Source organism: Abramis brama (assembly GCF_963993115.1).
Source record: "Abramis brama genome assembly, chromosome: 22".
NCBI classification, from domain to species: Eukaryota; Metazoa; Chordata; class Actinopteri; order Cypriniformes; family Leuciscidae; genus Abramis; species Abramis brama.
In genome coordinates this window covers 17392281-17406326 of record NC_139984.1, presented here as the reverse complement: position 1 = coordinate 17406326, position 14046 = coordinate 17392281, and the positions used below count along the sequence as shown (strand labels likewise).

At 39.7% G+C, this 14046-nt stretch overlaps 1 protein-coding gene across 3 annotated transcripts in view; it reads right to left on the bottom strand.

Annotated features, from left to right (window-relative positions):
• kcnab2b (potassium voltage-gated channel subfamily A regulatory beta subunit 2b) overlaps nt 1–13738 on the bottom strand; it is a 69225-nt gene extending 55487 nt beyond the window's left edge. The window contains exons 1-2 of one of the 3 annotated variants that reach the window (XM_084100002.1): nt 13567–13738; nt 7304–7386 (exon numbers count right to left, since the gene is read on the bottom strand). The gene's annotated coding sequence lies outside the window, so the exon portion shown is untranslated. Of the gene's footprint in view, nt 1–7303; nt 7475–13566 lie in introns of those variants that run through there. The other 2 variants (XM_084100003.1, XM_084100001.1) reach the window with 2 other exon arrangements.
• Between the last annotated feature and the right edge of the window lie 308 nt (nt 13739–14046).

Sequence of the window (14046 nt, the reverse complement as noted above, 5' to 3'; positions counted from 1 at the left end):
TTTGAACTTTCTATTCATCAAAATAGAATAGATTTTGCTCTTTTCTTTTATCATGGTTTCCACAAAAACATACATTTTGATAATAACATATGAAACATTTCTTGAGCAGCAAATCAGCATATTAGAATGATTTCTGAAGGATCAATACTGAAGACTGGAGTAATAATGTTTAAAATTCAGCTTTGCCATCACAGAAATAAATTACATTTAAAATATATTCAAATAGAAAAGTTATTTTAAATTGTAATAATATTTCACAATAGTTTGTTGCTGTATTTTTGCTTGTATTTTTTATTAAAGTGTCCCTGTATTGTGCCATTTTAAAGTCTCCTTATTTTGTTTTGGAGGTTTCCCACAACAGGTTTACCGGCATCAAAGGTCAAAAACACTAACTTTCTCATAATGTACATTACACAGCACCACATTTTTCAATGATTCTCAAACGACTTGTCCGAAGATTCAGTCTCTCTAAACCCCTTCTTTCTGAGAGCCTACTCTGCTCTGATTGGCCAGATGGCCCAGTCTGTTGTGATTGGTAGAACAGCATGTGTCGTAAACGAAATGCCTATTACCATAACTGAATTTCACCCCCGGAGGTTTCCTAAAGCTCAGCAATTGTACACACTGTAAAGACAGTAAAGATGGCGCCGATTTTCCCATATCAATCCGAGCGCGAATCCGATGATGAAACATTGGAAGAACTAGTCATTCAACCCGAACCTCCGTCGCAAGGATAACTTGAGCAGGAAGTTTCTCAGTGATACACTACTCAGTTTGACATACATTATGAGATGTTGCAACTGTAATTCCTCACTGTTACAATGTTAAAGTTTCAGGGAAGTAGGAAGCGGGAACCGGTGAAAGATCAACATACAGTAGGCCTACTTTAATGATAAAATAAACAAATACAAAACGAAAGTCCTTCACTGTAATCACTTTTATCCTCCCCGAGCTCCTCCGTGAGAAACTCGAGGCCGGTGTGGCGCGCAGGTGACGCCTATTAGCAACGTTCCCACGGCTCACGGGTGTTGTATTGCTGTGGTAATTTTAAGCACTGAATCTTCACATCCTCATCCTTTAGAAGTGTTTACAAAGAGAATTTGCTTTTGCAGAGCAGAAAACAGCATCTTCTTGACATGAACAACACGAACCAGCTACAGCGTTTGAGGGCGGGTCAAAGTAGTCATTGTTCGCGGGCAGCCGATGAAGACCATTCATAGGAGGGAATTACAAAAATGTGTTGCTGCGTTACGTATGCAGGTCACGTAAGTGAGACTGGAATTCCTGACGACTTGTTTAGGCGGTTCAGAGTCGATGCAATTATTAATGCAGTCTTGGTGAACATAAGAAACTTATTTCATTATATATATATATATATATATATATATATATATATATATATATATATATATATATATATATATATATATATATATATATATATATATATATATATATGGCTATACAAATTTAACAAGGCAGCATTAAGGTGACAAAGTTGCCAGTATTGGCCTGCATGTTCCAATACTTCAGTTAGAAGCGAATTCACCTAGAGCAAATTACAAACTGTTCTGTAACAGCTCAGTTGTAAGACATTTAGCCAGTGGATACTTGCATTCTGTGGCATTTTAAAATGGAGAGAAAATAAAAAAGAGAGAACGAGAAGAGAGGGAAGAGAACAATTGAGGGGAAATTAGATTTATAATATCAAGTTCACATTTCTGCTGTCTCATGCTGTTACAGGTGGCACAGTGTGGGGGGAAGGGGTAGTATTGACTGCAATACTCAGTCAGACATGAGCACCACTGCAAATGTATGGCGGGACTTGTTTTTGTCCATGAGGCATTGATTAGGTTCATTGGATTGTTGTTGTTTGCTATTGTTGTAATCTCATGAGTGACAGGTTGTCCCGCTTTCACGCCAACAACACGTAATCAGAGAAGAAAATAGATACGAGGTCATATTAATTAAAAAAATAAAATACAATTATGTGCATGAATAAAACATTAATAATAAATACTGCAATATTCCATTCAATTTTGATTTCATTATGAATTTTGATCCAATGAGGTCAAAACATCTGAGGTCACACTGGAAATCTAAAATCTTAAATTGATTTAAACCTGAAAATAAAGTACTTTTAAAAAAATCTTTTCTCTTTTAGATTAATTTAAGATTAAATGTAATTAATAATTAAATCTAGATGTAAAATGTAGAAATATTTTGAAAAATATGTTTATATGTTTATGCAGTAATTTGCATATGCATGTTAGCGCTATTATTTAAAAATGGTAACAGATCACAATTAAAAACATTACATTTATTATCTATATTAATATTTACAGCATACTTAAGGTTATGTAACATCCTAGTTGAAATAAAGTGAGCAGGGAAACAGAGTGATCCACCCTTCAGACATATGGAGTGAGTCAGGTTTAGAAAGAGGTGGGGCAGGGTTTGAGATCATAATGCAGTGAAGCCTCACTGTTGCCTCATCAGGATTCTGGGCAGCGTACCGCATTGTCAGCATGCCCTCACTCACTCTCTCTCTCTCTCTCTCAGCACTCCTTCAACTCCTCTACAGTGCTTTGGTGGCTCCTTTTGTAACTGCTGTGTGTTAGAGATGAGCTGAGTGGTGGTCAGTGACTACTGTAGGCATCCCACTTCCCCTAGGGCTTTTAAGAGCAGCTGAAGAACACAGGAAGTGCTGGCTGCCTTCGTACTAGTCCTCATTAGGAATGCATCCAAAATTGTTTCTCTTTTGTGCCTCTCTCTCCATCAGTTAACTACAAAATCAATCATAAGTGCTCTGTTACACTCTTTGTTGACATATTTACTAAAATTTACTAAAATTCCCATTTAATTTGTTTTGGTCCCATCTGAAACCTAAAAATGTTGTCTTTCATCTGTTTTGTGTAGTCTGTATTAATGGATGTATCCTTTGCTGTACATGTTATCCTACAATTCTGGGGGGAAAAAGCATCTAAAAGCATATTGAAAGAAGTCAAATAAAAAAAGTAAAAGGGGAAAAATAACAGACTTAAACTTTACATTAGACTTGTTTCTACAGGTCTATGTTATTGCTGTTGATTTGCTTGTTACAAAAAAAGTGTCTATTAAAGAACACAACAACTAATGATTACAAGTGGCAGTGCCACCTACATGCATAATGGGGAATAGCAGTATTAATACATACGTACAGAACATCCATACAAACATAACATATCACACATGGAGCACCCGTGAGTGTCATTAGATTTTTGTCTTCAGAAGCCACTGAAGAACTCTGCTCTTGCTTGATTTTCTCCCGGGGGATAAAAATCTAGAGTTTTCATGGAGTGCATTCGGCTCTCGAGGGAGTTGAAGGCATTCATGCCGGTGCATTCGCAGTAAGAGGCTCTGTTATTACTTGATTCTCTCTAGAAAGAGAAGAATCTAGCACTTGCACAGTGAGCGTTCGGCTCCGTTCGGCTTTCGAGGGAGTTGAATGCATTCATTGTGATGTGTTCACTGTGGGAAGCTCCATCCATGCTTGACTCTCTTGAGGAATGAGAGTCGAGCGTATGCACCTTGCGGTTTGGGTCTCCGTGGCCACCAAGGTGGCAGAGCAGGATCGATTGCAGGGATTGTAGGCAGAGTATATGGAGGAGCCTAATGGAAGTTTTCACTTGCTATGTTGTTTCATGTCAAGGAATCTTCCGACCTGACTGATTAATGTGATCCGCCTCTTCCGCTGTCCTGCATATAAATTTGTAAGCCTTTTATTTATTCTATATCTCCACATTGAGGTGTCAAGATAATGGAGGAATTTATACTCAGATCGTAGTCTTTCCCATGTATTCAAATTATTTGCATGCGAGACTGAGTAACGATATGTGATGTTGTCCCAGTTGAAGAGCAGCTTGCTAGCTATCTCTCCCCTGGTGCTGCATCCTCTTTGAAGGCTCCCACTTTGCCAAAGGAGTGAGCGGTTCAGCTCGAGGAAACTGAATCCAATGAGCCGTGATGAGGGAGCTCCCATTTCAAGTCAGGTGTTTGCACCTCGCGGTTCGGACCAGTGTTTGCTGAAGCAGCATGGCAGCCTCGATCATGGGGTCACAGGTGGGCAGATTAGAGGTCGATGTTATCAAATAATCCGCCTCTTCTGGTTACCACCTTGTGGCTCTTGGCAAGGCATATGCAGAGTCAAGACAGGCCTGTGGGGCCCTGCACACCATGAGATCCGTCCAATTTCCGCTCAGCGGTGTTGCTGGAAGATGGTGTCCCCCCCCCTAAGGTTGAGACACGGCTGTTGCGGTGACTCCAGGCCTGCCCACTAAGTGGCCTGTCCATCTACTGAGGCAGTCCAAAAAAGATGCTCAAGTCACAGATCTAGCCACCCGTGCCAAAAAGCAAATGGCCAGTGCATCGGCCGTTCTATGGTTCCATAGTTGCCATGCATCTGTTATAAAAAAAACTTTCTCCTCTATGCTTTGTTCTTACACTCTGACCTTTTGGTCTGCCAATGAGACAGTCGTAGAGAAGTTTACAGAGATGGGGTCTCAGTCAGCAGCTTTCAGGAGATATATCCATCTCTGTGGGTCTGTGAGGGTTGATGCAGGGTGAATAGAGTTATGTAGGGCAGTATAGATTCCCACTACTTCGTTTACCTCCCTCCCCAACTACTGTTGGGCTTTCAAGTAGGTATGTATGTTCCCCTTTGGATGGGTGCTCTACTATTTCGTAGAGGAAGTTCGATTCTGGGGTATCCCTCCTTATTATTTGACACTTCCTATGGTTAATGCCACAAAAAGACGAAGTGCTAACTATAGCAGTCTTAGATACAATGCCTAACTATAGCAGTCTTAGATACAATGCCTTGACTCAAGGAAGGGTGTGGGCTGCCCTCCCTCAATTATATTTGGGTGTTTAAGCAGGGCCAAGCTTCCCTACAGCTTCGTTGGAGTTTAGAGCATGGGTGATGAGAGTTATTGGGCAAACTGTATTATGTCCCCCTTGGATGGGTGGCAATACCGAAAGGAGGTGCTAATTATGCTCCTCTGCGGAAGGCTGCTCCCTAAGTTGTCAAATAGTGGTGAGATATGCCTGACATCGCTGAGGCTATGTTCGGTATTTTCCCTTAGAGCTCTGTTCTTGGGGCCATATATGGCCGAGGCCTGTCCCACAGGTGAGAAAGGAATGTATAACAGCCAGGACTTCCCTTGCTGTAGAGCATAGAAGCATAGAGTCAATATATGCTATTCCCACAATGCTTGTGCATATTCACAGCCTAGTGAGGCAGGCATTCCCTCAGCATGGCGTAGTGGATATTGGCTCCCCATAGCATCAAAACCAGATGCGGCGTCGAAGTTCCACTTCGAAAGGGAACATCTTAGGTCAAAGTATTCAACCCGGTTCCCTGAGAAGGGGAACAAGACATTGCGTCTTGTTGCCATACCTTGGGCCTGCCTGCGCACCTCCTTCAGACAAAAGAGTTGATAACTCAGGCGCCCTTTTATGCTCATGGGCACTCCGCGTGTGAAGTCATGGACTGCCGTCTGCCAATGATTATTGGTTTTGTTTTCATGTGCCTCAGACACTGGCACACTGATGACGTTCCCCATACTCGTCAATACCAGACGTGGCCATCTCGTTCTTCTCAGAGAACCTGGTTGCATACGCAACCTAAGACGATTTTAGGGGTAGAGCTATGCCAGAGGATTCACACTTGCAGTGGCATTAAAAGGTTAGTTCACCCGAAAATTAAAATTCTGTCAGTAATTACTCACCCTCATGTTGTTCCAACCCCCTACGACTTTCGTTCATCCTCGGAACACAAATTAAGATATTTTTGCTGAAATCTGAGAGCTGTCTCACTCCTCCATAGGCCTCCTCCAGAAAAGTTAGTAAAGACAATGTTTAAAATAGTCCAAGTGACACGCATCACACACATAACCAGCGTCGGCCAATAGTGAGCCTACATACTGACGTACAACACAGAAGCGCTGCGCTGTTACACTACGTGAACTGACTCAGAGGCCCACATAGAAGAAAATGAATAGTTGAATAAAGTCGTTATTTATTTTTTATTTTTTTGCGCACAAAAAGTATTCTCGTCGCTTGATAAACTTAAGGTTGAGCCACTGTAATCACTTGGACTATTTTAAACATTGTCTTTACTAACTTTTTTGGGCCGGATTGTTTCAATAACATAGAAGCGAAAGAACGAAAGTCTTACGGGGTTGGAACAACATGAGGGTGAGTAATTACTGACATCATTTTCATTTTTGGGTGAACTAACCCTATAAGCTATATTAGGCATGTAATAATCTATCTCTTTACAATGTACCAGGATACTCTATATTTACTGATATATAAAGTACAGATCGTATAGAATGTGTAATAAAGTTTCATGAGGATTTGATCTGTTATCAATTGTAAACTTGTGAAAAACTGTTTAACTTCACTACTGCAACGAAACTCATGTGGCATGATGCATAACTTAGAACTTTATACACATTCCTTAGATCCAGGTATATTTACATATAGCCTAATTCAATTCAATGGATTAAGTAACACTTTTAAAGGAAGTTCACACAACATGAGAATTCTGTGATGCCTTATGCCTGATGTAATTCCAAACCTTATCACTTCTGTAGAAAAGAATATATTTTGAAGACACCACTGTCTTTCATTGTTTTGACAAAAAAAAAAAAAGACAAAAAAAAGACATTTTCAAAATTTCTTCTTCAACCTTCTAAAGAGTCATACAGTCACATGTTTGTAACGTCATGAGAGAGTAAATGATGTCAAAATTCTAATTTTTGGGTGATCTATCCCTTTAACTCATCAACATACAGAGCAACACAAAGCTGAGACAGAAGTTTAGGACCTCCTCTCCACCTTCTCATATAGGCAACTCCAGACTATCACAACAATCTCACTCTAGTGAAAATCCAGTATAACAATGTATGAGGCAGCTAGCAACACTATGACTGCAGTGAGCCAAACACAGCGGAGTTTGAACCGAAGCCAAAACTCTGCAAAAGTAGACAGAAATCATCTACAGAGTGCTAAAACCTGAGTATACACATCAGTGTGCAAATAAAGATGCAATGCATCTCTCCTAACATTATCAGACATTACATTTGTTAAGGAGGAGCCAAGGTTATTCCCCACAAAATAGAATGCGGTTTAACAACTCAGTGAGCATCAAATAACAAAGGTTTAGCATTAGCATTAAACATGTTAAATCATACACAAAGACTAGTTTACTGTATGACACTAGCATAGATTAAAAGACATACTGCAGTTGCACACTCACCGGTGTCTTGTGCTGTGTTGCTGCCTGATAACTCCAGCTTGGCTTTCACTGTGGAAACACAGATGGGCTGAGCAGAATCCTGTCTGAAAGGTGTAAGACAGAGAAAGCAAGAGAGAGAAAGGGAGGAGTGTGCTCAGGATGATGCCAGTGCTTTGGCTTGCAGTATGTATTGAATATGTAATGTATTCCTCCCCAAGCTCAGCGAATCTGCTACCCGGCTATGCAGATCATGAACTCTGAATGTGTGTGTGCGTGTGTGTGTCTGTGAATGTGAGGAAAGAATCTGAGGTTGAAAAACAAAAGCATAATAAATGCTGCTCATGTGCATTTTTAAGTGCTGAGCAAACTAAACAAAAGCCATTCAGATCAGCCTTGTAGACTTTGACAGGCAAACAAAACAATGCAAAGTGTTTCACATATGCTAACCAGTACATTATAAATATGGATTGCAAACAAAATCCATAAGAATTAAATAAACAAATATGCAGGTATTTAATCTTGCATGACTGTTTTCACTGCCATTTCTGTGATGATTCTCTATGTTCTAACACACCGAATGTACATAGGCAGTTTTTCAAAAATATCCGATCCAGATGCATCACAAAAACAACAACAACAACAACAACACAAAACAAACACACAAAGCTGTCGTGAATTTCAGTTGAAATATTTTAAGAAATATTTCTTCACTCTAAAAAAATAAAGGTTCCTAAAGGGGTTTTACATTTTTAGCGTAAAAAAAAGAAACTTTTCCACTTTACCTTTTGTTCTTTTTCCAAATAACCAATTGAAAGGTTCCATGAAAGTAAAAGGTTCTTCATGGAACCATCAATGGCAATCAAGAACCTTTATTGTTAAGAGAGTTGATGAGAGAATGTAGTAAGATTAGGCTGACTATTGTGTTTTTGTCAACTCTGACAAAAAACATTTATGCTGAATCATTGTCAACTACCCAGCATGTTTTATGAATATACTATCTGGGATCATGATAAATTTACAGGCAAAGTAAATAATAACTAGAAGAAAAGGTTCCATTTCTGTTATTTTCAAATGCTTGTTATAAATGTAGTTATTTTTTAAACTTTTAGTAGGATGTTATTAATACACCTCATGTTGTAATACATCTCATCAAGTACCAAAGTAAGATACATATTTTAAATATTTTAGCTTAAACCAAAAACGTTAGCTTAGCTTTTGTTTTGTTATAGCAATTATCCACTTTTGACTAGAAAAAAAAACTATAATTTTATTTTCAATAGTAGGGGTGATGTGACTGGCCTGGTTTGAACCTACAATCTTTCAGAGCTTTAAACACTAAAATTCAAACTATCTTTAGTCTGCCACTCAAAAGTGTACTATAAATCACTGAATAATAAAACACCGGAACAAAATATGCTTAAAATGCTACTTCATACACTTTAAAACAATATGTGTGTGCCAACATGGAACAGTAAAATACCTCATCTTCTTACAGGTTCCACTAGGCTAAACTATCACTTTGCTGCCAGGGATACAGAGGTGAAGGAACACTTTCTATAGATAAGCTCTAGTTTCTGTCTGGGCTGTATAAGGTGACGCTGCATCGCAGGGTTTGTTCCATCCAACTAAACATTCAACACTTAACTGAAACTCGCACCCAAAGCTCAAAGAGCATCACTGGAAATAGAGGTGATAGATGCTGAGGTGATGGCAAAGCTCTGCTACGGGCCTGTCCTTGAAGTACTGTATAGAGTCAGGAACGTTTTCTATCCTCTCTGTCACTTCGAGTCTTACATATTGTGATGATAGACTTGCTTAGAGCAGCAGAAATCTTTTATGTCACACCACTTAAGTCATGCAAAAAAATCTTGTGAGAAAACCTTTGGATATTTAAAGTCAAATACATATGTTCATATTATAACATATACAGTATTCCTGTATTCCTATATGTCCTGTCAACTCCATGAGAACTAAAATCGGATAACATGTCATCGAGTACGGCAATGGAAAATGACAGCATCTTCAATTTAGATGTATTATGTTTCCATGAATAATGCATTTGCCAAAATGTTTTATTCAAAGTTCATAACGATGAATTGGATTTGGCATGTAAAATGGATATGAGGTGCTGAGTGGACAGTCACAGATACTTTCTTTAGACCATGTTTTGAAAAAGTGTCATTTTACCAAGGTCAACACCACTGAGCAATAAAACTGGCAATATGTTTTCCAGTGTCCTCTGACAATGGAGATACAATTTCATTTAGAGGTCAAATAGAAATCTGAAGCCTATACTGTAGTTGTTAACTTTGAAAAATAGACAAATTTAATAATTATTAATTAATTATTTAATTATTTGCCCTTATCAAAATTACCAATGACCTCCTCATCGCTGCTGATTCTGGACATATCAGCATCCTCATTCTTCTAGATCTCTCGGCAGCCTTTGACACAGTTTCCCATACTATCCTTCTCAACCGTCTAGCTGAATGTGTTGGCCTCACCGGCTCAGCACTCTCCTGGTTCCAGTCATATCTCTTCAATAGGGAACAGTTCATCACCTTTAGAGACTCCAGCTCCCCCCCGGCTACAGTCAAACAAGGTATGCCTCAAGGCTCTGTGCTTGGACCCCTCCTTTTCACCATTTACATGCTCCCCCTCAGTCAGATAATACGTCACCATGGTCTCAGTTTCCACTGTTATGCTGATGACACACAGCTGTATATCAGCACCAAACCATCCACTCAGCTTCCCCCACTGTCACTTGTTGACTGTTTGAATGAAATAAAAACCTGGATGTCATCTAACCTACTCAAGCTAAACAGCAACAAAACAGAGCTAATGGTAGTGGCTCCTAAGCCACTCCTCTTGATGGTAGGTGATTTACTCCTCAAAGTGGATGGTTGCTCCATCTCTCCATCCCAAGAAGTCTGCAACATTGCTGTCATTCTGGATTCTACCCTTTCCTTCCAGTCACATGTCAAACTCATTACCAAATCTGCCTTTTACCACCTTAAAAATATCTCCAGACTTTGACCTTTTCTCTCAGATTCTGTGGCAGAGTCACTCATTCATGCCTTCATCACCAGTCTTTTGGACTACTGTAATGGTGTCATGTATGGGGTACCCAGCAAGGTCCTGGACAAGCCATAATATGTCCAGAACTCAGCAGCCAGGGTTCTCACACACACCAGGTCGTGGCAGCACATCACCCCAATCCTCATTCAGCTTCACTGGCTCCCGGTCAAATTTCGCATCACCTACAAAATCCTCCTCTTTACCTATAAATCTCTACATGCCACTGCCCCCCAGTACCTTCTGGACCTTCTACATCCCTACATCCCCTCACGGAATCTACGGTCCATTGACAAGGGCCTGCTCTCTGTCCCCCACACCAGACTGCGGACTTTTGGGGACAGAGCATTCAGCGTCGCAGCCCCCACCCTCTGGAATTCCATCCCCTCAGACATCTGAAATGCCCCTTCTCTGGACACTTTCAAAAAACTTCTAAAAACCCACCTCTTTACAAAGGCGTTTAACCTTGAATGACTTTTCTTTTGTCTCTGCAGTTATGTGTAAAGCATCCTTGGGTCCTGTGAAAGGCGCTATATAAATATAAGTTATTATTATTATTATTATTATTATTATTATTAATTAAGATTATTAAAAGCATGAGGAAAATAATAAAACTGTAAAATAATAAAACTGAGAAAAGTTATATTTTACAAATATAAATGAGTTCGGGATAATGTACGTCCAGCAGGTTGTTATCGCAGAATAAACCCCAACAGGGAGATCAGGTCTTCTTGTATCACCCTGAAGGGGTTTATTCTGAGATAACAACCGGCTGGATATACATTGTCCTGCTTATGACACGGCTACTTTCCATACTATTTTTTAAAATACTTAGACACAAAATACTGAATTAAGTTGAAATATTTTATTAGGTCTTTCAAACTAGATGGACATTTAAGGGATACGGTAGTCATACCACTTATTCCACAGCATTTCAACACATAAATAAAGTGCCCCATTATGGTTTTTCAAATATTCCCTTTCATGCAGTGTGTAATATAGCTGTTTATGAATGTAAACATTCTGCAAAAGTTCGAAGTCAAAAGTGCACGATAAATAAAGTTATTGTCTACAAAAAGAAAGAATCGACTCTGAACCGCCTTTCCGAGTCGTTTGGGTTTCGAATCCCACTGCTTTACAGTTTTACGTCACTAGAAGATACATTTGCATAATGCCCACCTATGTTGTACGTTGTCCGCCCACTAGGCATGTGCCGGTATCAAATTTTCATGCTGCGATTAATTGATTGAGCTTTTATCACGGTATACGGTATTATCACGATATTCTAATTGCTCAAGAGAAACAGATGGATGGGGGGGGGGGATGTAGAAAAAACAACAACTTGCATCACAATAGGTGTAATTGTGATTGTCAAAACATTTGGTAATAAACAGAATTTTACACAATTTTCACGATTTCAATTCAATTATTGGGATTTGATATCTTTATATTCTGTTTTGGTCATATTTTTCAACCTGTTCCGATTTTTCTGTTCTCTATGACGTTTTTTGAACTATTACGTCACAGTATTTGCAGAGGAACTGCCAAATAAGGACATTGACTTCCGGCCCGCCACTTCGAGCAATCCGCCATTTTTATTTCTCGCTGCAATTTTGTAGTCCAAGCTAAAGGATGCAGAAGTTACGAGAGGGTAAGTTAAAATGTTCGGTTGTTGGATGTAGTAACCCACACGCTTCATTACACCGTCTAATGTAGATGAACTGCCGAACTTGTGACAGGCCGCATGTTTAACTGAAAGAACAAGCAGAGAGAGAGAACCGGTTGCGCGCGCGCACTCTCTCTCTCTTCGGAGTCAGGCGAAAGTGTAAACAAGACTTCACCGTCTCCAAACTAGACGCTGTCTTGCCCCCTCTCCCTCGCACATATTAATCAAAATAAATCGACACGGTGGTAAAAGGTCAGAAGACCAAAGTTTCATGTGTAAATACAGTAACACACCATTGCGATACATCCATATGAAGACGTTGTTCTGCAGGTTCGTCGTATTCATTTTCATCTCGCTCCGGCTCCGACTCTGGCTCGAACATGTAAGGCTGGCTGGACAAGTCTTCCGTTGTTGACATTTTGTTAATAACGTGTGAATAAAACGTTTCTGTGCCGCTAGATAATCGTATCTCTGCTATCAAACTATAAAAATGGCCGAACGGGGTGGAGTTGAACCGAGTGTCACCTCTGCAACCTGGAGAGGGGGCGGGGTATGAAGTGTCTCAATTGTATTTAAAGAGACCGCACCAAAACGAGTTGCTCTCAGACGCACATCAGAAAAGGGGTAGAAAAGGGTCCTGTGGAGCTATAATAATGAGGAATTCAGACCCAAGCATTGCAGTTCCGCTTTATATAGACTACAAATGTATGATTTATATGTAAAAAGGAACGATTTAAAAGCATGATATGTCTCCTTTAAGATGGCGAAATACACTGTGAAGTCCACTTCGCAGTCCACTTACAGTCGAATGGAAGGTACCTTTACTCACGTGTGGAGTCTGTTTTCAGGCATTCAGCTTAGCTCTCTCCAGCGACGGAAAGCTTTTCCTAAGGTCCTCCTAAAGCTCTTTCCTGATCATAACTCTTCATTTTCCAGTGATTTCTTCTGAGCTTTTCTCTTTTGTATTGTGTCTCACTTCTATTTCTTCAGTCTTTCTTCAAATCTCCCTCTTGTAGGCTACTCATTGGCAACACACGTTTGATGTTGTTTGTTCGTGTGACTGTCTGACTAACTTCCAAACAGTGTTTTTCAAATACAGCTTACCCCACCTAACATAGTGATTGCTATCAGGATGTGAATAGACTTTCAACCTTTATAACAAAAAATGTTTCTGGATCAAATTACCTACCCTGCCTTTAAGCCATGAAATGCAATGACAACCTTGGAAACCAATACAAAAAGTCAAAAGGTAAAAAGAATAATGTTCCACTATAATGCACACATCACACAGGACAAAACATAGCAAATGCAAATGCAACCATATCTTGTCATGGGATTAGACCTTGTAACATCATGGTTCAAATTTTCATAAGTATCTGTAACTGCTGACAGAGAGGAATGCACCACATGTGTACCCATTTATATGAATATATAATGCTAAATACATTTTACGTATGTTTTAACAGTGACTGATGTCTGCAAATATGTGCTCGCGATGAGAGTTCTAAAAACACATTTGAGCTCTCGTGCTTGCGTGCCTTACCTCAATGCTGAGACATGCGTTCTCGCTACGAGATGTTGTAGGGGAAACAACAGAGACATTGAACACCTCTAAAGCAAAAACACGCGCCACAGTTGCACGCGAGCAGCTGTCATTGGGCATCAGTGCAGTGGTAGGAAGCAAACCGGTGTTAATGACGCCATTTGTGAGAATCGCATTACGTCACCGCGGCGGCCGGCCAGTGTAGCGTTCAGTGACTGGAAAATTCTTTCACGTGACGTTGCTTAAGATTTTCCATGACAGATTAAAATGTTTAATTATTTTACTCATTCAAGATAAGGTATAAAATAGTTCAGAGGCTCACAGCAGCATCTGCAGATGAGAGACAATAGAAAAAAAGTATTTTATAATTTTGCAAACATTATGGGAATGTTACTTTTGAATTTTTTCTGAACTTTCTGAAACAAGTAGCCTAACATTTAAAAAAACGTTAAACGAACGTGAAACTAAAACTTTCCACGA